Source organism: Pteropus medius, unplaced genomic scaffold (assembly GCF_902729225.1).
Source record: "Pteropus medius unplaced genomic scaffold, Ma_sr-lr_union100, whole genome shotgun sequence".
NCBI lineage: Eukaryota > Metazoa > Chordata > Mammalia > Chiroptera > Pteropodidae > Pteropus > Pteropus medius.
The window spans coordinates 940,805-965,660 of NW_024350927.1; the positions used below are offsets into that span (position 1 = coordinate 940,805).

At 51.4% G+C, this 24,856-nt stretch overlaps 1 protein-coding gene across 1 annotated transcript in view; it reads right to left on the reverse strand.

The window, feature by feature from the left end:
- IGSF21 (immunoglobin superfamily member 21) overlaps positions 1 to 24,856 on the reverse strand; it is a 226,341-nt gene that overhangs the window by 200,695 nt on the left and 790 nt on the right. The window lies entirely within an intron of this gene.

Consider the following 24,856-nt stretch of genomic DNA (forward strand, 5'->3'; position numbering starts at 1 on the left):
ACCCCCCAATAAACTCCCTGCACCCTGATCCTTGTCTCAGGCTCATTCTGATGGGAACTCCCAAAGCGAGTAAGAACAATAACAGCAGTAGAAATATGGCCCCCAGCCCTAAATAGCTGAGAAATGACTGCAATACCTCCCTCCTTCCTGCTTACTTCTCAGGCACCATACAAATGGATTGTGATAAACAGCTGGACAAAGCTTCGGAACAGAAGAAAGGGAGACCACACGTCCGGTGAGGGATTATTATATTTCTGCCGTGAGATAAGGATCTTAAAGCTTGCTGATTCTGTAGCCTTTGTGTGGGGCTCAGGCACAGACTGTCTCCAGCTCTGTTAATCTCCCTGGGCGCCCCCTGTCACTTAGGACCCCATTCTCTACGACCTCAGCCCTGGGGCAGATACATACTTCCCTAGAATGAGTCCAACCTCATTAACCTTCCTCTTGAGACAAAGAGCACCCCTCCTCTCTAGGGATCTAAGGGGGTTAAGGCAGGAGAAAGAGGGGATGTCCCTTGGCTCCTGTCCCCAAGTCAGGCTCCATTAAGGCTCAGCCCTGCCGCTTACCCACTGCCCATCCTAGAGGAGGTCACTCCCTTCTCTGAGGCTAACGTATTCTCCACCAAAATGCAGAGAACAAGGCAGCGGTAGAACGAGAGAGAAGAGCCAGGAGCCAGGAGCTAGAAGCGAGAGACGGAAGTCCGGCTCTATCGCTCACTAGCTGTGTGGCCTTGAGTTGAGTACTTAACCTCTCTGTGCTCTGTGCTTCTGTTTCCTCATTTATAAAATAGGGAAAATAATAAAGCCTAACTCAGAGAGTTTTTAATTCAGGTTAAACACATTAATATTTATAATGTACTTAGAAGATGCTCCATGCACAGTAAGTACTACATAAATATTTGTTAAGTAAACACCTATATTGCTTACTTCAAAGTGTTATGGTGGCATCACCAGATGACAAATATCTGAAAATCCTTTGTATGTGGCAGAAGTCCATGCAAATATATTATACTTATGAATTATCTTTATATCTCCATTTCCCAAAAGTGACTTCCCTCCATGGCTTTGTAATGCAGTACAGAGAGAAGGGACTTGGATGCTCCCCAGAGCCAGGCGTGAAGTACGGCACTGCCGCTCACCAGCCTTGGGACCTCGAGTAAGTGCTTTCACGCTTCAGAGCCTCAGTTTCCCCACTAGGAATAATAATGGCACCCATTCCTTAGGGTGAAGTGACCATGAGAGGAAGAGAGATGAGGGAGGCACCTAGCCCTGCTCTGCTCCCCGAGGTGCTCAGTCACTGTCTAGTTCCCGAAAGGAAGTCGCTTCTCTTCTTTGGGGTTTGGGGTCCTCAGCTAGAGCAGGAGCTCAATACCCTGGTTCACTGGGCTGCTGGGAGGATGCATCATGGGCTGATACAAGTGAGAGCTTGAAGCCCAGGCGTGGGTGAGAAGAGCATATGCTTAGTAACAGCCCCCTTTTCCTCCAGAAAAATCTGTTGATCAATCTAAATCACAGAGAATCCTCTAATCTCCTAGGCATGGCCACAGAACTCTATGTAGGATTTCTCTGCCTCGCTGTGATTGACTGAGGCCCCTGTCGGAGTGCATCTGCTCACAGAGCAGGCTGGTGGGGGAGGCAGCTGGGCCAGAGCTGGGCCAGAGCTACACAATAGCTCAAGCTTGCTATACGCGGTCCCTGGGGTGGAAGACCCGGACTTGGGTGCCTGGAATTTTCAAGATCTGCAGATTGATCCTGAATGTGCGGGGTGGATGGGCCTTTGGGGATAGGGGTTATTGAGGAGCACAGGGCAACGTCCATCAGTGTACATCTTCCATGGCTGAGAGAAGCCCAGAGCTGTTTGTCAAAAGGCTCTGATTCCCTCGAGTCTGGCCTGTTTGGCCTAATGTATTTGCCTGAATGCTTATGTCCCAAATAAGAGGTCTGGGAGATGACAGACAGCACCTGTGAGTAATTAACTCTCTCCCTGGGAGCTGAGCTGGCACCGAAGCTAGATCTAGAGAAGAACCAGGCCAGGAGAAATGGGTAGTGACAGAATTTCTCCCCTGAAAGCTCCCGAGGCTTTGTCTGCAAGAGACAAGAATATCCCTCTCAACTCAAAGGGGGTTTGAGATAACATCTTACAGATGAAAAAAATGAGGCCCAGAGTGGGTTAGGGACCCAGCCAGGCAACACACCTGGAGGGGGAAGCAAGTCTCTAAACTGTCAGCACAAAAGTGAACTCCTTTAAATAATGTGTCATGAAAACTCTACGGGTGAGAGTTAAGAGGAGTCACAGATGGGAGATGAATTTCCTTCCACTCGTTTATTCGTTCACTCACTCATCTATCATTCAAGCAAGAGCAACAAGCAAGGCGCTCTCCAAGGTGCTGAAACATATAGTCTCCTATAAATTTGTAGCTTCTTGAAGGTATGGACCACATCTATGCTGCTCACTGCTATATCCCCAAAGCCTGGCATATGGTAAGAGCTTGATAAAGATCTCTCAAACACAGGATTTATCACACTTAATTCTCACCTTAGAAGAAAAAATTCTCATTCTCATTTTACAGTTAGAAAACTGAGGCTCTGAAAGGTAAGGTGACTGGTACATATGGTCGTCATGAACACATTCAGTCAAGAAATAAATATGTTTGTGCACATGCAATGTGCCAGCAGTGAACTAGCAGACAAGGCCCTTGGGGGCTTCCAGCTCAATGGAGGAGTCAGCTCTGGTCAAATAGTAAGTTTGCTGATGATATAATTATAAACCAAGGCAGGGGTCATGGGGGGAAGGACCATATTTCGTATTCTGAGCTGTGTGCATCCCAGGCCTGTGCCATGGCGGGGTGGGGGGGGTCAGGTGGTAGAGGTAAGGTCTGAAGGTAAGAGGGTGGCATTCTTCTGACACAGAAACTGGGGGCTCAGAGAGGTGAAGTGACTTGCCTAGGGCCACACAGCAGCCGTGCAGTAAAGCTGGAGTTCAAGCCCAGTCACTCTGCAAACCCACATCAGGGAATGAGGAAAGACCGGAGATGAGTCTCGAACCAGAAAAGGTGTTCTGGTCATCAGAGACCAGACGGGACTGGGAGCGCTGGCTCCCCTGACTTGAATGCAGATCTGGCTTCACCCCCAGCCTCAGTGAATGGATATCTCGAGGCCAAATTCAGCTTCCTCTTCCCCCTCCTCCTCCTCCTTCATGGAGATGCTAATTTTAGCCAGTCACAAAGTCAGCCTGAGCTCTTAAAAATGGACTGATTTATGCTTTTCCTTAATTGCTCCAAAAAAGCGCTTTGCATCTAGTGAGAAAAAGAATGAATATAATTCTATTTAGGTTCAAAAAAATAATAACCAAATTCTCAGTGGTCTGGCAAGAGAGGGATGCACTTAACCCTGCCTCAGTGGTCACCCCCAGCACCCTCCTCACCTTCCTCCACCCACTCAGAGCCACTGTGTCTGCCCCACAGGCTCACACTCTGCCAGAGGAGAAAGCAGGGAAATATCAGAGGTCCTCACTGGGCACTCAAGTGAGGGCAGGGGACTTTTTAAAGATTCTCTGGAGAAATCTGTAAAATCTCCTTCCCTGACAGCCCCCAGAGGCTGCCTGGGGCCAGAATCTACTGATGAGGCAAGAGTCTCTAGTCATTTCCTAGTTCGAGGAGCTAGGACATACCCAGGTCATCTTGGCCATCCCTCTACCTGAAGGCTGGAGCTGCCAAGGCTCAGCCCAGGTTCAGATACTGACCTTTCCAAAGGATCTCTAAGAATTCCATTCAATAAATACTGAAACCTGCCATCTGCTGCCTTCCATGCCCAGTGATGAGAATCTAGCAGTCAATGAGGCCGGAATGCCCACAGGGCTGACCATAAATGTATGAGTTCTCCTTGTCATAGGTCACTGTGGTTTGATACACTATCACTTCTTCCATCCACCTACTCACCTATCATCTATCCATCCATCTTCCACCTATCCACCCAACATCACCCATCTGTCCGTCCATCTATCCATCCATCTATTCATCCATCCATCCATCCATCCATACATACATACATACATACATTCAACACCTATCTACCCATCTATCTTCCATCCATCATTTGTACATCGCTCATACATCATCTATCTACCCATCCGTTAAATCTGTCAGTAGGCGTCTGTCGTTGTCGTTCGTGCCCCGTCGCCGTCAAATCGAATCGTCCGTCCGTCCAGATCGAGTCCAGTTCAGCCCGTCCTCGCTGCGTCTCCGTCCGTTATCCGGTCGTCCGTCTGTTGCTCGTCTTTGCTGTGCTTGCGTCCATCGTCGCGCCCGTTTCATCCGTCCGTCCGTCAAAATCAAATCCGTCATCGTCAGCCGACTTCCCATCTGCCCCGTCTTCCGTCGCGTCGGTTTGTTGTCGACTCATGCGTCGTCATCCGCCACGTCCGTTCATTCATCCGGTAATCATCATTGGCCAATCCGTTCACGCCGTCTTTCCGTCAATCAATCCGTCATCCCATCCGTCACTTGCGTGGCATGCCGTGGATGACGCCTAATCTTGCCCGTCATCTTCTGTCATCAGGTTTAGGCGTCGCTCATACGTCGATCATCACGCGAAATCGTTCAATCCCCGTCAGGTAATCTCATCATTGACGTCCGTTCAATGCGCTCGTCTTGATCATCCGTCCGTCCGATCCGTCAGTCCGTCCGATCAAAATCCGTCCGTTTCGCTCGTCCTCACTGTCCTCTATCCATTATCCATCCATCCATCGACCTGCTCATCTTCTGTACCCATCACTGTCTTTTATCTAGTCATCCATCCATCCATCCATCCATCCATCCATCCATATAAATATTTAATAAATACATATTCTTTGCCCAGAGCAGTGCTAGGTGCTAGAATTATAGAAATACATAAGACAGGGTAAATAAGACAAACAAGGGCACTGTCTTTACTGATTTCACAGAGTAGGTGAGGCAGGCCAATAAATGGGATATTTATTGAAGCAGAGACATCAGCTGGATACCAAAAATCCATGAACAAAAACATACACCCCCACTCCTACCCCACTGAATAATATGGGGTTGTCTCTAAGAGGCAGCTACCACACATCCCCCCATGGATGGTATTTCTCCGTTGCTTCTCTGCCTCTTCTTTCCTCTTCCACCTGCGGGAAAGGACTCTGAAGCCCCAAGAGATGGCAGAGTCGCCAGATGAAAGGAGCACAGATCCCTCAGTCTCCACGTGGAGGAAAGGCACCCACTTACAAAGATACCTACAATGGAAGCTAACAATAAACTTCTAATGACTCGCGCCAGCGAAATTTCAGTTTGTTTGTTACAGCAGCAAGTGCTACCCTGTCTAACACAATTACATTTTACAAAGCATCGTTCTACAAACCCACCCTCTTTCTATTATAATAAAGTAAATGAAGGGATAAAATCATGTCATTTGATTACTCTGACAAGTACGTGTGGTCGCTAATTGTGGCCCCCATTTTTGAACAAGGAAATCAAGGCCCAGAGAGGTCAAGTAACTTGCCCAGGGTAACATAGCTGGTAGGTGGTAGGGCCGGGATTTGAACCTGATTTCCACATCCATTCACTTTATATGATAATATGCTCTTGGTTGGAGGTACAGATAGGGAACCACAGTCTGGAACAGGAAGGCCCGACATCTTCATCTGCCGCTGGGTGTTCATCCCTGCGCCACCAGTGTGGTCTGTTACATGGAGTAAGACAAAAAAAATTTGACCCTGGCGTCCCCCTACCCCAAGTAGGGACAGGTGGTCCCCAGGTTGGGCCCTCTTCCTCTGGCAGTCCCTATCTTTCTGGAGCAGCTCTTTTTTAATACATACCTAGGAATGCCCCATCCCTCCTTCCAGGACAAGAGGATGTGAGATTGTCAAGACACTGGATTTCCACCCCCGGGAGGCAGATGGCTCCTTTCGAAGGCCTGGCCCAGTCCTTGGCAGCCCGGGCAGACCTCCAAGACATCTTCACTGGCTGGCCTGAGGCTTCCAGAGCTGAGGGGCACTCTAAATCCCCTGTCCAGGATGTCAGAGCATTTACAGGACTGGCTCTACCATCAGAGCAGGTTAGCTGACAAGGGACAGCCAGACATGGACAAGCCCTGTAGGTGGGTGGGTGGGTGGCAAGGAGCTCCAGTGCACACCCACAGAAGGACTGCTGCTTTCCCCTGGTGGACTGGAGTCAAGTTCCTTCTCAGGCAACATTTTTCTCCATGATTTTCTGGCTGTCAAATAAGGAGATGGTAGTGCCATGTAATGAAAGGCACTGAGCTTTTGAGAGCCGACTGACCCGGGTTTAAATCCAGGCTCTGACACTGACTAGCTGTGTGACCTTGGTCAAGTAACTAACCCTCTCTGAGCACCTCAGTTCACCTATCTGTAAAATGAGGCTGGTAATGCTTGCATCACAGGGACCAAATGGAGAGGATTAAGTGACATAGTAGGCAACTGACAATTTAAAAAGGGAGAAGCACAGAATCAGAGAATGTTCTAGCTAGAAGGGCCCTCAGGGATCTGGTAGAAAAAATGAGGCCAAGAGAGTGTCAGCCGCTTACCCTGGGTGGAAGAGAGAGATGGGGGCTCGTAATCTATCCCAGTTGCTCCGTTTCGTCCACCTTTTTCCTCCCCTTCCCCATCCCTTTCCCATGGGTACTTCTTGTCCTAGTGTGGAAAGTGGAACCGAGGAAAGGAAGAGGCGGAAGAAGAGGGTGTCCCAGCTCTAAGCCCTTTGTCGCCCTCAAAGGCTGATCTCATTGGTTTTCCTGTGGCTTTTGCGGGCGGTAGTCCGGTGAGAAAGTGGGAAGGATGCAGGCTTTCACCTTTCAGAGATGGGGTCAATTCCTAGTGCCGCTATACCTGAGCGGGTCCCTTCATCTCCTGTACCTGTTTTCCTCTGAACTTGATGACAAGGCGCCTACCATGATGGGTTAGGAGGACTCTAGGTCATGTTGTTCAAGGTGCAACTCACCACTTGCTTTGGGGGCGCTCGACAAACGGCTCCCCAGTCACCATCCCACTCCATCCTCCTCCTCACATCTCATACCCAACCAGAGATGCCGGCCCCCACCCTCCACCCGCTCCCCTGTTTCTCAGCCTCTGAGCTTTCACCATGGCTGGGGACATGGTTTGGCTGAGAACTCAGAGTCAGAGCCTTGTGCAGGCACAGCAGTCCAACCTGAGCTCCCCATTCACAGGTGGGACTGGAGGGGGAGCACAGTAGGACTAAGTCTGTAGCAAAGACGCTTGGGAAGACTGGAGGGTCCCTCTCTGCTGACCTAGTACCCCTTTCCCGCCTTTCACCCCTCTCTCTCCTCCCACATCCCTGCCTTTTCCCAACAGGGATCAAAATTCATCCTGATGTCCTCTGAGATGGTCCAAGCCCCCGTTGCTTTCTCTCCCGCCTTTCCAGCCCTGTGAAGAACTCACCCGCCTCGCTCCCGTAATGCTATACCACTAATAAGATTAAAACATATCTCCCTCTTACAGCATCGATTCATAGCACTGATTTACTGTTGCTTCTCGGCTGCTACAAAACGGATGCGCGGGCCGCCACCTTAATCTCTATCCATCTCCTCGCTGCCGGGGAATAACTGCTAATTAATACCTTTCTGCCTCCCGACGCCTGCCAGCTTTGAGGGCCATCAATACTCTGTGGGCACCCTGCCGCCCAGCCCACTCATCCCCACTTGCTCAAGGCTCCAGCCCCGGCCCAGAGGCACCCTGGGGGTTCCAGGTGGAACAAGATGGGTGAGGGTGGGCTTTTACCCTCCTCGTCCTCTCACTAGACACATAGATACACAGAGTAACTGAGCACGAGGCAGTAGCTAATTCAGAAGGGACAGAGCCAGACAGACCCCCGTTTAAATCCCAGCTCCTCCTCCAACTATGAGATTTTTCGTTTCTGAGTCTCAGGCTCCTCGTCTGCAGAATGGAGAGAGTCACAAGACCCACCTCTTAGAGATCTGCAGAAGTAAATGAGGACATGAAACACATGCATGACACAGTCCCTGGCCTCCTGCTGCCTCAGCCTTTGCCTCAGGGCTGAGGAGGGTGCCTTCATGACCCAGCTGAGTTTACAGCACTGGTATAAGGGAATGGCAGATGGCCTGTCCCCAGGGATGGGAACAGGGTCCAGAAGAGGTTCCATCAGGAGAAGGATTTAGCTACAAAAATGCAGCCTGGCCAAGAGACGCCAATGTCAGAGCTGATCCAGATTTTTCCTGCTTCTTTTCTTCTCCCTTTTCAGCTCAAAAGGCACCTCCTCCAAAAAGCCTTCTTTGACTACCCAATCTAGAGAAGTCGCTCTGCCCCCAAGCCCCTCACTCCTGCACGGCCCCGCTTCATTTTCCTCACAGTATGATACCATCTAGAGTTAGGTTATTTATGTATTTGTCTATTTCTGCTTCATCCACCGGAATGTCAGCCCCATGAGGCCAATGCTCTTGACGATCTTATTCAGTGCCATCTCTTTGGGCACATAGTTGGAGATCAAAAAGTATTTGATAAATGAATAACAAGTTCCCCATTAGTATTAGAATAATAATAACGATAATAAGAAGTAAGATTATCACTTCCTTCTTCCCTCAAATGAAGATCTGATTAAATGCCCTCTCTCGTTTAGCAGGGAATCCCATTCAAAAACATTGCCACCGTGTATTAAACGTCTACTAGGTGTCAGATGCCTTACATGATTTCCTCAACAAGATAGGTATTATTACTCCCACTTTACAAATGAGAAGCTGAGGCTCAGAGCACCTAGCAGGTGACTCAGCTGCCATTCAGATCAAGGTGAGTCGCACTCTAAGCATTCTACCTGGCTCCTGATATGGCACAGCACCTCCCACCAGGAAGAAAGGTGGGGGGCGCTGCTTCTCCACCAGAAATATCTGGATGCGCGGACTTTCCTCCTGTCTCCCAGATTGAAACCAACAGCCTGCTGAGAACAAGGCATTCCCTGTGGTCACTGGTGCATGTAACATGTCCAGCTTGGGGAGGAATATCAGCCCGATCTTGGATTTGCACAGGTACATGGAGAAGGTCAAGACTACAGGACTAGGTGCGTCTAATGTGCTGTGTAACTTTGGACTTGCCCCTCCCCTCTCTGACCAGTCCCTTCCAGGCGGAGCTGCAGGACCAGATGGGGTTAGGATTGTATGAATACATAGGATTATCATTCTAAATTCTGATCTGACCTCACCTGCAGGATTCTCCTTTATCTCGCCGACACCTGACAGCGGCGGGGGCTGGGGCACTACTCTGCAAGGGAAGAGGTTGGAGGTGGGGTGGCAGCTGTCTGCCTTCCTGGCTGTGAGAGGTGGGGGTGGAGAAGGACACGATGCCTCGGGGTTGGGCCTGGCAGATGAGCCAGTGGAAGCCGGCACGGGCGCTTTTAATAAAACATAACGAAGCATGGGATCATAAAATATTTGATCTCATTCCAGGGTCCCATGAGGTGGGGCAGACAAATAGAGCTGGCAAAGGAGAAGGGTTTATAGGGGTGCCCTACAGCTGATTTGGGACTGGGACAGGCACAAGGTTGGGGACAGCAGCCCCTAAACCTCCCGTCCGAGGTCAGGGTAGGCTTCCTCACAGTCCTGCCTTCCGGCCTGAAAAGAGGTAGAAATCAGAGGCCTTTGTCCCAGATATGAGTTCTCCTGCTGGTGACTTGGGACAAGTCACTGGCCTCTCCGTGCCTCGGTTTCCCCACATATAAAGTGAAAGGAGGGTTGGACCTAAACAGAAAAGCTTCAGAACCTCCTCTAGCCTTGATGGGAAAATGTCCTCCCCACCATTCAATCCACTCATTTTCAAATTCCTTTCTTGGCTGTGGGACCCAACGTCCAAAGTAAAACTTAAGTAGAAGTCCAGTCTGTAAAAGAGGCAAAGCAGGGCTCCTGGCTTAATTGGGGACAAGGACCCCCTCAGCCATCACCTTGATCCACATGCTGACTTTCCAAGTGGTGCCAGGGGTACCTCCATGAGGAAAACTGGGTTCCGAGGAACACAGTTTGAGAACCACAGGTCCGCCAAATTCTCTTTAAACCCTTTAATCTTTTGAAGCCCTGCTCATGTTCCAGGACCTCCCTGATTGTGCAACTCTCCTGGTCACTACCAAACATATCCTGGCTCCCTCCATCCTAATGTTTACTGCAGTCAGTGATTATCCATCTTGACTTGCTTGCAGCCCCGGGTTTCCACAAGGTCTGGAACATGGTAGATGTTCAGTAAATAGGGCCCCCCCGCCGGACCCCGCACCTCTACACTTTGCCATCACTCTTACCGGGCCTTATTCTTCTTCGCATTTATCATTTCTCGCCTGATGTTAGATGTCCATGTGTGCTGTCTGCTTAGTCAGAGACTGTAGAAGGTAAGCTCCAGGAGGGCAGGCTTTATCTTTTTCTACTCACCACTGTATCTCCAATGCCTAGCACACTACCTGGAACACAGCAGATGTCCAATTTGTAGGACGGATGAATGGATGGACCAGGATGGTTGGGCAGATGGATGGATGAACAGATGGATGGTCAAAAGAAGGAAGGAATGAATCCTCCCTTTCTTCCCTGAATGTGTGTGGCTCCGCCAGGCATAATCGGCCCATTTGGAGTTCACGATGTTTTCGGTATGCATCTCCAAGGAAGGCAACCGTATCCTTCCTCCGGATCCCACAGCATCTGCATAGGCTTTTATTAGTCCCATAAACACTGATGCCTGCTCTGCACCAGGACCTGTGCCAGGCACAGGGGGCATGAAGCTGAGTCACAAAGGACCTCTGTGTCCCAGAGTTCTATGAACATAGTAGGTAAAAGGAAAGTATTTGTTGAATGAATGAGTGAAGTGATGTCTAAGGTGAGACCTGAATGATGAACAGGACTTAGTCCCGAGAAGGAGGTGGGTTTCAGCAGCAGGAACAGCATGTGCAAAGACCCTGGGGCGGCTAAGAGTGTCACGGCTTCAGCGCCGAGGCCCCGTGTGCCAAAAGGATGGGCCAGACTTATGTCTCCTCAGTGGTTGCCTTTAGGTGGCATCTATCCTCCTCTTCCCAGGACATTGTGCACAATAAGTTTCCTCTGAGGCCACACTTTCTGGGGGAGGAGAGGGAAGGAGACCAGCTGCAGACCCTCCCCGGTCACCTCCACTCCCACTGAACCCCACACTCATCTGCTCAGACCCACACACTGCACTAAATATAACCATCGCATATGCCTCTTCTGTCTCCTTTCCAGGGAAAATAACATTGTTTAAGTAAAGCCCTTTAAATTTTAAAGAGCTGGGTTGCGTGCTCTCTGCGGGAAGCTTTTAGCAGCATGCTGGAAAGAAATAATAATAATGAGGCCAGAGACAACAAAGCAGAGCTCAGCTCCCACCAATGACTGCCAAGGCGGAAAGGGGTCAGGCGTGTGGCCTTCTACAGCAGCTCCAGCTGCTACTGGTCCCCCTGAACCCTGGAGAGCCACATAGGATCAGGATAGAAGGTCCAGAGAGCCCCAGAATTTACAAAAGGTCAAGCTGGAAGGGATCTCTGGCATAGGGAGCAGTTAAAATGTGAGACATCCTGGGCTCAAAACTCAGCACAGCTACTTACTAGCTGTGTGACCCTGAGCAAGTGGCTTAATCTCTCTGTGTTTCAGTTTTCTTCTGCTGTAAAATGGGGATACTAGTAGCACATACCTCCTGGGTGGTTGTGAAGGTGGTAAAATGAGTAGTTAATACAAGCGGGAGCCAACCACAGTGCCTGTGCACACGCAGTAAGTGTTCAATAAACGTTTGCTCTCATTATCAGTTTGCAGATGAAGCCCAGGAGGCCCAGGCAGAGAGCCTGGACATGGTCACACATGTCCTTTGACTTCAAGTCCAGGAACCTTTCCCTAGACCCACATGGCAAAAGAAGCCACGTTTTAACCAGGTGGCTGTCCTAGCTACAGGGTCTGGGTTAATAAGAGGGGACATATTTTAACGAAATCAGTCTGGATTAAAATGAATCACTGCTTCCAGCTTGAAGTCCTATCCCTACCCCCATACTCATGGCATTTTCCCCCGTCTGCAAGGGGCCAATGGCCCCAGGAGTGTTTTCAGTGGGTCTAGGCTGCTGTGGGTGCAGTGGGCCTGGGGGTCTAGACCTGGGAACTCTATCTAATTGCAAGACTAACTCATCTCCAGCAAATGCACTTGATCTGTCCCCTGTGCCACCTCCAGCCTCGCTCCTTCTTTCTGGCAACACACACCCTCCACCCCTGCCTCTCACACTCCCACAGGCCCTTTCCAGCCTCTGAGTCTTTGTCCTTGCTGTTACCTCCTCCTAAAATCCCTTCATTCCTTTCTTAGCCTGGCAAACTCCTATGCATCCATCAAGACCCAGTCATGTGTCGCCCCTTCTAGCGATATATAAGTTTCCCCAACACCTCAGGCAGATTAATTATTTCTTTTTCTGCCTTCCCTAAAGGACTTGGTAGCTATTTCAGTTGTAGAATTTCTAATATTGTACCATAACTTATTTGTTTGCTGCCTTTCTGCCCCAGGAGACTGTGAACCCTTGAGGACGGCCACCAGGTCTTATTTGTCTCTGCAGTGTTAGCCCTGGCACAGGGGCCACCTGGAGCAGGTGCTCAGTAAGTGGCTGCTGAATGGAGCTGAAATGAGGTCACGTCTGTACTCCAAGGACATGACTGGCTGTTGGAGTGTCCTTCATCATTGACATTGCTGCTCTTTAGCAAAGTCCACTGGAGCTGGGCGCTTTATCCCAGCGGTAGGAATCTAGGGGCATTAAATGTGTCTTAAAGGAAATATTTTGGACATAGATGGGATGATCCAAACTCATCCCTTCATTTTATGGACCAAAGGCTAAGGTGAGAAATGGGGCAGCAGGGAGTAAGCCAGTCACAAGATAAATTAATGGAGAAGTTGAAGTCCGATCCTGGGGCTCCTAGCTCTGAGGGTGATGCTCTTTCTAGCAAACTGGTGTTTCCTACTGTGGCTCACAGGATGATGCTAGGTGGTATGGTGAAGCTTTTTAAAACATTCGAATAGTTAAATGTTTATTTTAATGTGAATTGAGGAAAAAAATATATTCAGTGTAACAAACCTATAGAGTATACCTTTGCACAAAACAAATCAAAAAAGAAGGAATCGTTTTAATTTAAAATCAATTAAATTTGATTTTTGGAAATCGTAATGTAAATCATTCGAACGGGATGTAGATATAACAAAAGTCGTGATGGGGGTGATTGAAGTTTGGTGGTCTGGGTGGTGTGCCCAGGTTCAGACCAGGGAGCGGTTCAGAGCTGGATGACCAGGGGGCGGCACTCCCACTGCCCAGGGACATGAGACTCGTGGATGACAAAAGCTACTCCTGAGACCCAGGTCCCACCTACGGAGCCAGAGGTGGCTCCTCTGTGCCCTGATGGAGGCCCCTGCAGCCAGCGCAGAGGGAGGACTGGCTTCCTGGACATGGCTCCAAATCCAACTGGGAAATGAGTCCTCATCAAAGTCAATTTGAACAGCCAGGTAGATGGAAAGGGGGCTGAACAAAGGAATGTCACCTTGGCCAACTTGGAGGCTGAGAATCAAGGGGACTGTTGGTGGAGTTTTTCCTAAGGCATATTTATCCCCATTGAGCAATCAATCCCCTCCCCTGATCCCCACACACACAAGGGGTCACACTGCCACCAAGCCAGTAGGCAGCGCTGAGACCTACCTGCATCGGTCGGGGCAAGTAAAAGAAGATGTCAGTCAACAGATGGCACCCTGGCGAGGGACAGGGGCACTGTCTTGCCTGGAGCACTTTAGAGAATGAGTCAGGGAAGAAATTGCCACTAGTATTTGTCATGGCAATTCCAGCAAAGCACAGCCTATGTAAGCGTCTCATGAATTTCAACCGGCAAAATTAGTCCCCATCAAAGTCAATTTGAACAAGTCAAAGTAGATGGGAAAAAAGGACCGGACAAAGGAAAATAGAGGAGAAAATATGGTAAGTCACTCCAGCCGACTAAGAAGCTGGGAGCTGAGGGGGCTGTTGGTGGCAGTTTGCCTAAGAAATAGTTACCCCCATTTAGAAGGCAGCTACTCCCTGAATTCCAGCTACTCCCCACTGAGACGATCCCTCTAAAAGTAGCAGTGACACTTTCAGCTTTCAGGTGAGGGATAAAGATCTAGAGGTCCCAAAGACTTGCTTACTCACTGGTGTCCTCCCTTCTCCCACGCCTGTACGAGTGGAAGCAGCATCCTCTGCTCAGAGCAGCCAAGCCGTGGAGACCACCTGCCTCCCCACCTCGAAGGAGGGAGCTTTGAGCCCATTCATGACTGATGTGGACCAGGCTGCACATGGTTAGAGCCAGGGGGGATGGCAGAAAAGATGACCTAAATGGATCTACAGGAGAAAGAACCTCTCCGTGGGAAATAGGGTGGAAAATAGACTGGGGAATGATGAATAGGTGTGCCCTAGGGTGGAGGCATCGATCAGTGAGCCGGGCCAGGGGACAGGGGAGGTATAGAGACATCGAAGAGTCTAGAGCAGAGATGACATATCGCAAAGGTCAACGCCAGCAGTGGCGAGCGCAGGTGTTTCCTCTCTGTGAACGGCATTGTGCCCCTAGGAAGCCAGCCCTATCTTCCTAAAGCCCCATACTCACAGGGTACTTTTTGGCTCAGGAAAATCTAGCATCCAGCACACGATTGGGCACAAGAGTAGGTATTTTATGACTGTTGTTGTTATTAATAGAAAGAGCAGCCAGTTATTAGCACCACACATTTCACGATCACCGCAACCCTTAGATAGGTAGCGCCATCCCCACTTTATAGACGGGGAAACTGCGGCTGAGCAGGATGGCATAAGATCTCTGTTGTTTGCTCCCCAGCTCATTCTCCTCCCCTCTCCACCCGTACGGGCTTCCAAGTGGGTTAGGTCAATGGATGACGCCAGCAAGAGACCCAATGGCAGAAGAAGGATGAAGTTGGGGTGTTTCTCCCTCCAGGTCCCTGCCAGATCCCAAGAGTTGGCTGCATCCCTCTCCCCAGAGCCACAGTCCTGTCTGGGAGCTCTCTTTCAGAAAGTCTAGAGGTGTTAACAGCTCCCCACTGTTCCTAACCCCGAGGGGCTGTACCACCCCCTGCTGCCTTTCCTAGACCCCACACAAATAGCCCCCTTAATAAGCCCTCCTCAGACTACCCGGTTGAGCTGAATGTTTCCTGATTGCCATGGAGTGCAGTAGCTTGTCCCAAAGTCACAGAGCTTACAAACAGTGGTGCCGACACGCGAACCCTACACTGTCTGCCACCGAAACCTGTGGGGTTCCATCAGGAGGACTGAGATTTCTCAACAGCAGACGTCCATACCTGCTACCTTCACGGATCGGCCATATCCGTGAGCCACCTGCTTCACCGCGTACTTAACATTTCCCTTTAACTCGACTCATTTTTTACTTAAATAAGCCCTTTTAAAAAGAGACAGAGAGAATTTAAATCACTGCCCCAAATAGCAAACCAGTCTCACTTGCCTTAAACAGAGGGAGACCGAAAAAGAATTAGAATGGAAACAAAACACTGTTATTAAAAGTCTTGCTCCCTCTGGCTCGATGAAGCCTTATTGCCCCAGACCTATAGATTTTTATTTATTTATTTATTTATTTATTGTTGAAAAGAGATTAGCAAGTGATAGAGGGTGTTAAAGACATGACAGCATCAGCCTGAGGCTTTCTCCTTGGCACAACTAGAAGAACAGGATGAGCAATCAGCGATTCCTTATTATTTCTTGCCAATGGGCAAGCCCCACTGAGTGAAGATCATTGCCCCGGGCCTATGCTGTCCAACAGAACTTTCTGCAGTGGTGGAAGTGTCCTATCTACTTTGTGCTATCCGGCAAAGGAGCCACAGCCACGTGTGGCTATCAGGGGCTTGAAATGTGGCTGATGGGACTGAAGAACTAAGTGTTGTTTAATTCAGCTAAACAAAAGCCGAGCCACCATGTTTAGTCTTAATGTAAATGCCTAAATGTCAGTCGTCACACATGGCCATGTATCAAACAGCGCAGCCCTGCACTGTAAGCCCCCTGAGAGGGAGGACTTGCCTACTCGTTTTCCTCGGGATTTCTAGAACAATGCCTGACCCCCCAGGAGGCATCGATTCATATTTGCTGCACCAATGAACGTGTCAGAGAAGAAAGGAAGGAAGGAAGGAAGGAAAGAAGGAAAGAAGGAAAGAAGGAAGGAAGAAGGAAGGAAGGAAGGAAGGAAGGAAGGAAGGAAGGAAGGAAGGAAGGAAGGAAGGGAAGGGAAGGGGAAGCGAAGGGAAGGAACCACACTACTTCCTACAATAAGAAATTGTTCTCTGTGCAACTCATACCATCCTGGGAACCACCAACCTTTCCCTACCAGGTAACTGTTATCCCTCCCCTCTGGGGCTTGCCTTTTTCCATCCACCAGGCCCCTCAGTCTGTGACAGGCCTTAGGAATTTGCCATCCAATGATGCCTCTTCCCCTCCAAGCTGAGCTCTAGTCCATTTCTCTGCTGCCCAAGCGAACAAAGAAGTCTTTGTGATGTGGTTGCCGTCACCAACCTCGCCACCTCACTCCCTCTGCCCGTCTGGGACATTAGGTGCCTGGTGACAATTAGCAACTTATCACCTGCTTCTGTGGAACCGGGCACCTGGCCTTGGGTTATTGTATAACATGAATACCCACTTGACAAAAACCTGCGCTCGGGCAGTAAGCACCAGCTCCAGAGGCGGATGCCGCCCACCCGCTGGCCGTCTTCACTCTGCCAGGGCATCTGAGCCCTTGCACTGCCCCACCCCCAACCAGCCCTGCATGATGCCAGGGCTGCCCACCCATGATGGACGCCTTCCTCTGGGGCAGCCTTCAGAAGAGAGGAGGAAGAGATGGTGCCGGGGAGACAATGGAGGCTCCAATGACTGGTGACAAACAACCCCATTGGAGGAGCTCAGAGTGCTCTGCAGAAAGAAACAAAAGGGCAAAGGGAACAGCTTGGCAAAGGAACAAAAAAAAACCCAACGGCTCAGCTGCTTCTCTCCCTGGCGACTCCCAAGCTGCTCCTGTGATTTATGAGGCTGGGGGGTCACTCCGCGCTGGAGCGCCGCCAAGATCCCCACCCAAGTACGGGAGACGCTGATGCGCCCCGACGCAAGGTTCTTGGGGTGGTGGTCTGGCTGATGGGCCCTGTGATGGGCCCCAGGACCTCAAAGAGAAGGCCTGTCCCCCACATCACGTAAAGTGTGTGTGCCGGCAGAAGAGACGTTCCTCTCTCTCTGGCCTTGGTTTTCTCAGCTTTAAAATGGGGAGAAGGAGATAGTGCAGCTCATCTCTCAGCTCCCTTTTGGCCCTTATGCTCTGTAATTCCAAGCCCGAAGACTCATTTTGAGCTCCATGTGGGAAACTTACAACATACCCAGTCCTCAGGGCATTGGGGCTTGTAAACATCTCTTCCCCTTCACATCTGGGCCTTTCCACCACGTGCCGGGGAGCTAACCATTATTCTAACAGCAGCAGCCACTTTTCACACACCCACTATGTGCTAGGCACGGTGCATGCGGACCCCTCGTATCATGTGACTCACCCTCCCAGCAGCCTCTACCCCACGAGGCCACCATGACAGCTGCGTATTCAGTGGAAGAAATCAAGGTCGAAAGCAGTGAAGAGGTTACTGGGGGCTGGATAAGTGGTGGGGATGGGAATCTGAACCCTACCTACTCAGCCTCCAGAGCCCATGCCTCCTCTACCCAGGAGATCCCCTCCTCCCATCACTCCTGGTTCAGGCCCAAGGTACATGATCTGGCTGGAGCAGCCTTATTCCAGGCCATTCGACTTTGGTGGGGCCTGGGCAGGGGGCTGGCTTTCCCTCCTTGCCAGGTCTGAACAATCTGAGAGATGTGGGCAGTCTCCAAATGATGGCATTTCTTCCTGGAGGCCATTGTCTGCTTGGGTAACCCCAAAGCAATCATTTATAACCCAAAGGAAGTTCCAAAGAGTTTCCAGCTTCAGGTGGCCCAGAAGAGCCAATTTAATCTTCCTAGAGCACTGCTCTAGGAACGTCACTTCTCTCTTCCACCGCTTCCCACAGCCCCGGCTCAAATCCAGACCCCTCACCCTGGCACGCAGGCCTCCGCCAACAATGCCAGCTTCGTTCCCAGCTTCTCGAGAACACCTGTGCTCAGGTGAGGTCAGCAGACAGCGTTCTGCTTCCCTTCTCCAGGCCTTCCCGTGGGCTGTTTCCCAGCTGGGGACTCCTCCTTACCTGTCAAGATAGTTTGAATCCCTCAGAGCCTCCCTGGGCTACTCCCTTTAAACCCCAAGGATATATTCTAGGTGTCTTTGTATTGGCCATTTATTATGCATGATCTTTTATTGTTTGCAAATGAGTTTGTCTGTGTGGGACTGCCAACAACCAGAAACTCCTTGGGAACGACGGGATCTCCGCCAGTCCAGAACAACGCTGGGACAGCTGCTCAATTAATGGAAGTCACTGGATCCACTGATTTATCCCCAAAGTCAGCCTCCAGGGGAGGGAGAAGGAAGTGTGAGGCCACTCTACCTCTCAGAGAGACTCTATGGCCAGCTGACGCCACTCTGGGGGTTGGGAGGAAGGGAAAGGCTGATGACTAAGGGTCAGTTACATGCCAGGTGCTTTCATTTATCCCCACGACACCCTCCATTTTCAGAAGACAAGGAAACCATGACTCAGAGAGGTCGTGACTTGCCCAGGTATCCTCTGCTAAGAAGTGGCCATGCTGGGATTTAATTCCAGTTCAGATGAAAACCAAAGTACTTAACACCAGGTAGCTCTTCTACAAGACAACGATTGAGAAAGGACAGGTGTGCCCAGTGATGTGCTGGTAAATGTTTTAACAACCAGTTCTGGGGTGGGAGGAATCCAGATCTGTGGCGTTTGTTTATTCCATGGTGTAAACATTCTCACCCTGATCAGTTTCAAGCTACCTAACAGGATCAACTCAGAGCGGGGAAGAGATGTGTGGATTAATGCCTGGGTGTGAATGCAGCTCTGCCCCTCACCGGCAGTGAAACTTTAAGGAAATCACACAATCTCTCTAAGCCTCATTCCTCATCTGTCAAGTGGGGAGACTATTATCTCCCAAATGGGAGTTTCTGGGAGAGCTTAATATGACATTGTGTGGCATGGGTTTTGGCACGCAGTAACTGCTCAGCGCATGTTTTTCCCTTCCCCTTCCTTCCTTCCTTCCTAACTTCCTAACTTCCTTCTTTCCTTCCCCAAATGCCCACCTATCACTTATCAAGGACCACCCCTTCCCCACCACCGAGGGAAGAGGAAGCCCGTTGGTCATCCTACCAGCTTCTACTGTTGACTCATCCCCCAGATGCCGACGTGAGTGATGGTGGGCAGAGCTGGACAACAGACACACTCTCACTCCAGAAAGGACTTCCAGGGGTCACTGAGCAGGCTGAGGAAACAGATCCATGCGTGTTGTCTGCACTGAATCTCAGGATCAGGGGAGACTTCATTCATTCATTCATTCATACATTCATTCAATTCATTCAGTAAACACATCTTGAAACCATACCAGGACTGGGGGTTCAGGGATCCTGCCTGTAAGAGCTCTTTGTTCAGTAGGGAGACAATCCCATGATCATTTCCATCCCTAGAGGAGGGTCGTTTTAACAAAGCGTTGATTAAAGTGCCACTGCCAGCATATGTAGGGAACATCTGAGTCAGCGGGGGCCAGGGAAGCTGTGGAGGGTGAGCAGCGGGCAAGTAGAGACTTGGAGGAAGTTTATGGGGAGTCAGGGGCTGTGCTGGCTGAGGCCAGATGTCTGTTCTCTGAGCCAAGAAAGAGTAGAAGTAGGGGAGAAGGTGAAGGAGGTGAAGCAAAGGTCAGAAACCTCTGAGGCAGGCTGAGTCTGTGGGGCTTAGAGACAGTGCTCTCCACTCTGTGCGACCATGGGCAGGCAGATCAGTGTCTTTGGCTGAGAAGTGGGGATGTGACAGCCGTTTGGACAGCAGGGAGCATTTAATGCATGAAGAGGACCTCATAGGTGCACAATAAATGGTAGCTACCCATAACATCACACTCTTCTTCCTCCCAGGCCTCAACTAGATTCTCAGGAGACAGTCTTGAGTCGAACTGTTCCCATTGTGCACCATCCTGCCTTCAGCTCTTGGCTCACACGGGTTTTCCCTCCCTGGCACGTTCCCCCCACCCCACGCCCCGCAATAGGCTTATAAATATCCTCCCTTTACTTCAAGGTCTAAATTTCTCCCTCTTCTCTGAAGCATCCTCTTAATACCCCAAGTAATCATTCTTCCCCCAAGAACTTCCTGTAGGGGACATCAGTCACTTGGCATCTAGCAGGAATCAACAAATTTCCACCTGGATTGTCATCCATCTTTTCAAGAACATGCCCACAGTCTCACCCTGCTGGGATGAGAGGGTCACGGTCTTAGGTCTGTCTCTTTTCAGATGTGCCCTGACCACAACAGATGCCCATTCATTCTCTTGATGATGACGAGGGCTTTTGAGACACCCCCCTTCCCATCTGCGCAGATGAACACAATGGAGAATTCTCTCTCAATTAGGGTCTAGGAAGGAGTAAAACATCCAGACGGGGGAGTGGATACACTGCAACTGTCCATGTGGCTGGAGACGAGGAAGGGACTGAGGGCTATCATCGCTAGGAGACGGCGGAGCACAGAGGGACTCAGACGGTCCTGTGCCTAAATCTTTGCTTGCCGCTTACTGTCTGGGTGGCCTTGGACAAGTCACTTAACCTTGCTGAGCTTCAGTTTCCTCATCTGCAAAATAAGGCTAATTTTCTCTCTCAGAGTTGTTGTAAGGATCAAAGGATATAAGAATAGCAAAGTACATGGCACAAAACTTGACATATATTAAGAGCTCAGTTCCAGTTGGAGATATAGCCCCTTCCTTCCTGTAAGTGAAGAATCAATTTTCCACGAAGCTGTAAACACCATAAAGGCAGGGACTCCCCCACCGTGTTCAGGGCCACGTTCCCAATGCTTAGCACCATACCTGGCACACAATCAGTATACAATAAACATTTGTTGGGTGCGCGAGTAAGTGAATTTCAAAGGGGCTTGGGGATGCAGCAGAGGTGGGCAGAGTGCTAAGGCAGGTTAGACACCTACAGGGATCCAAAGAAACCCAGTTAATAGAACTAAGCCTCCTCTTTGTTCAGTTCTTTGTTCAGCCTCTGCCTTTGAAGTCACAGACTGTTTATCCAGACACCTGAGCAAGTCACTTAAAATCCTCCTTCCCCCTGCAACTCCCCCAAACCATAGTCGGGTTCAAGCGTTCTCATGTTCTGAAAAGTCAGAGTAGCCAGACCAATCTAAGGCATCACTGGTACCTTGCCTGCCTCTGCCCCCATGCCCTGCCCACAGAATTCTCTGCAGCCTGAGAGGGGTCATTGGAAGGACATGAGGGCTGGACCAGGTGGGAGCTGGAAGGAGCCAGGAGTTCTGTCATTAACAAGTCTTAAAACTCTGAGCCTCACTTTCCTAATCTGTAAAAAAGGGAGCTTAAACTCATTGCTCATCGTGCATGAGGACTGCGAAGCAGCTGGCGCGTGTTGGACACATTGTGGCGGACCCATATAATCGTGGCTATTGAAAAAACAAAACCCTGCCAGATATAGAAAGGAGCAATCTTTGATTGTTAGAGACGTGGAAAGGATCGTCCTTTGTGGTTCTCACCACATGGACCATGGCAGCTTTGGTTTTGTGTTCATCATCTGCCGAAGGCATTAGGATTTGGGAGGGGGAAGGGGGAGATGATCTCAAGAGGTTCCCGCTTAAAATAGAAGTTTCAGAGCCACTGAAGTAAGTGATCTCGGAGGTCGCTTCCAGCTCTAACATTCTCTTGCACTTAAAAAGAAAAACCTAGTACAGCCTCTCAGGAAAAACTCCAATTTGCCTCTGGGGTAGGAAGGGGGTGGAGTTTATGACTGAGGGTGAGGTCAGGCTAAGGCGCCGGGCAGCGAGGGGAGCAGGGACGGAGCAGCCCACGCAGGGCACGCCCCTTAACAGTTAGGGAGCCCTGCTGTGCTTGAACCCGCGCCCGCGCCCCAAGCGTGAGTTTGGGTGGGTGGGGAGGGAGGTTAAATATATAAAGTCGTCACACCAGCGCGCACAGTCCCCTCAGCCCGGCCAAGCCAGTCACCCCCATCCAACCCACCTGCTGACACGTGGCTGCGAAGAGAGAAGTAGCAGGCCTCTGGATGCGGCCTTTGGCCCCACTTAACAGGGCCTGCCCACCCACTACCCTTTGCGGCCAATTTCCCCAGGCTGAATGAGGCCGGTCCCAGAACTCTTCTTTTCTCCCGACCCCCAATACCCGGTGCCCCCAATCCCCAGTGCCCCTCTCTCCTGGGCCACTGTACAGGCCCCAGTGCAGGACTTCCTTCCCAGAAGTACCCAGGCCCGCTAAACGGGCCTGAGGCGTTGGAAACGCCATTTAGGCGCTCCTGCACGATCCGGGAGAAAGAGAAATGTGAGTTTCTCCTCCGGAGCGTCAGATATTGGCGAGCGGAGACCCAGGGGCAGGACCTCAGTCCCAGCCAGAGATGTGTGCAGCGGATTCCTTTCTCCCAACTCATAGACCCGCCTCTCCAAAGTTAAGCCCCTTTGCTCTGCGACCCAAACGGGCAGTACAGGCCAGGGCGTACTGGCCACGCCCCGCCCTAGAAGTGACCGCCATCGCCCACCACTGGGCAGGCATGTTTCTAAAGGCTTGCTCTAGATCTACCCTCTCCGCCCTCCGAGACAGCCCCTGGCAGGTGGCCCAGCAGAGCCAACCGCCAGGTGCACAGCTCTCGGTCACATCCAGGAAGGGCGCCCTCCTCCGGCAAGCCGGCCTCTTGCATGTCTCCTGGACTCTTCTTGTATCCCCGCCCCCTCTTGGGCACGGACTTGGAAGGGGAAAGGAACGACCCCACCCTCGTGCACACTTCTCTGCGGAGAGACGGCTCCCGGGTGGCCCTGGTCCCCCGCCCGCGCCCCTGGCTCGGAAAGTTTCGGGTCAGCGATCCAGGTCGGCGCTCTTCCTTCACCCTGAGCCTCGGAGTTCGGAGGCCACGCCGGCTCCCCGGCCCACATGCGCTCACCCCCGGCTCCCGAGCCCCCCGCCTCCCGCAGTCTGCAGAGGCGGGCGAGGGGAGCGGGGGCGCCAGGATGCCGGGTCAGCTTCCCGCAGCTCCGCAGACCCAAGATCGCTGCTCGCGGGCTCCGGGGAGAGCTCGCAGGGTGGGGTCCTGACGGAGCGGGTTTCCCACCAAAGCCTTTCGCACCATTCGCCGCCATCCCTCTCCTGCCGCGTCTCTCTGTTTTGCGCATTCCGGGGCAAAGGGGTGCTCACCTCCTGCCTCCAACCCCCAATCCCCGCTCCCTGCAATGTCCAGGTGAGGGCTCCAGTGCCTTTCAACAAAGCCCGCGCCCTCTCGGTAGCGCTGGAACCCGGACCACTCCACATCGCCTCCCGGTGTAACCTTTCCCTCAAGAGGCATCGAGGGAGGGAGCCCTCACCCCAAACTCGGGGAAGATTTTGATCCACTTTGAAAAGTCTCTTGCTCTAAGGATAGGGAGACAAAGTACAGAGCTTGCATGCCTCTGGGTCACATCAACCTCTCTCCCTTTTCTGCCCGCAGGACCGCCATTCAGGCTCAACCAAGTTCTGCAGCTTCTCCCATCCGCAGACCCTGCGCTCTCCAAGGACCTCGGGGTAGAAGGGGGTGGGGTTATTTTAGGGGGCACCCCCTCCAGGCAGGCACTCTCAGAGCCTGGTTAGGCACCTCCCGTTGGGGCAAGGCATACAGCAGAAGACAGAGTCGATTTCCCCCTCCACCTCCATCACCCATTTGGGTTTGGGGCTGGGACCCTACTGGTCATAATGGCTACTTTTTTGGCACCCCGCGTCCCTTTCCTTCTCCGCAGCGGAACCAGGCTGTTACTCCAGACCGGCTGGTTTGGGGCATCCAGGTTTGGCACTGGGCTTAAGGGAGAATCAAGAGCGCAGACCCCTCGGTCTCGTTGCCTGCGGTTCTTCGCGGGTCCCGCCCCCCAGCCTTGTCTCCCCGCCCCGTTGGGTTCCTACGTGGGCTCACTGACCAAAAGGTGCAGGAGTCACCAGGTTCGACATTTAAGACCCACCAGCTGGAGGCGCCGGGCCAGAGGCACCCAGGCCGCCGCGAACCCGGGACCTTGGAGCTGCGGAGCCACGGATCACTCGCTCTGGGGACCCCGCTCGGGTTCATCCTCCTTCCAGCTGATTCAGCCTATCGGGGACCAAGTCCATGCGGGACACACACACGCCGCTGCTCACACCTCAGTTCCCCACACATGTCCTTACTCTCCCTCTACTAGAACCACACGCTCCCATCTCAAGCACACACACTCCCGGCCCACGAAGCAACATAACCCCCACGCGCCTGCACCTCCACACATCCCAGATACGCACACTCTTGCCCAAGTGTCACATTCTCCCATGCACGCACGCTCCCCCCACAGAAATACAACATCTGCTGTCACACACCCCTCAAGAGACCCGCACACTTGGGACACGCGTGAAACGCCACACCTCACACACTCACCCACCTTTTAACACGCTGACACATACGATGACACAAGCTCACACACTTCACACCCTCAGTGAGAGGCTGGCACCCGCTCACGCCGGCACTCTTGCTCACACTGTTTCTCACACACACCTTCTCCGTATAACTGACATAGACACTCCAACACCCTCCCCCCCAGACACTCGCTCACTCACACACCTTCACACACGCTCACATCTCCAAATCCACTCCCGTACCCTCTCCACACACAGCTCATTCTCGGACACCCTCACACACAGATGCAA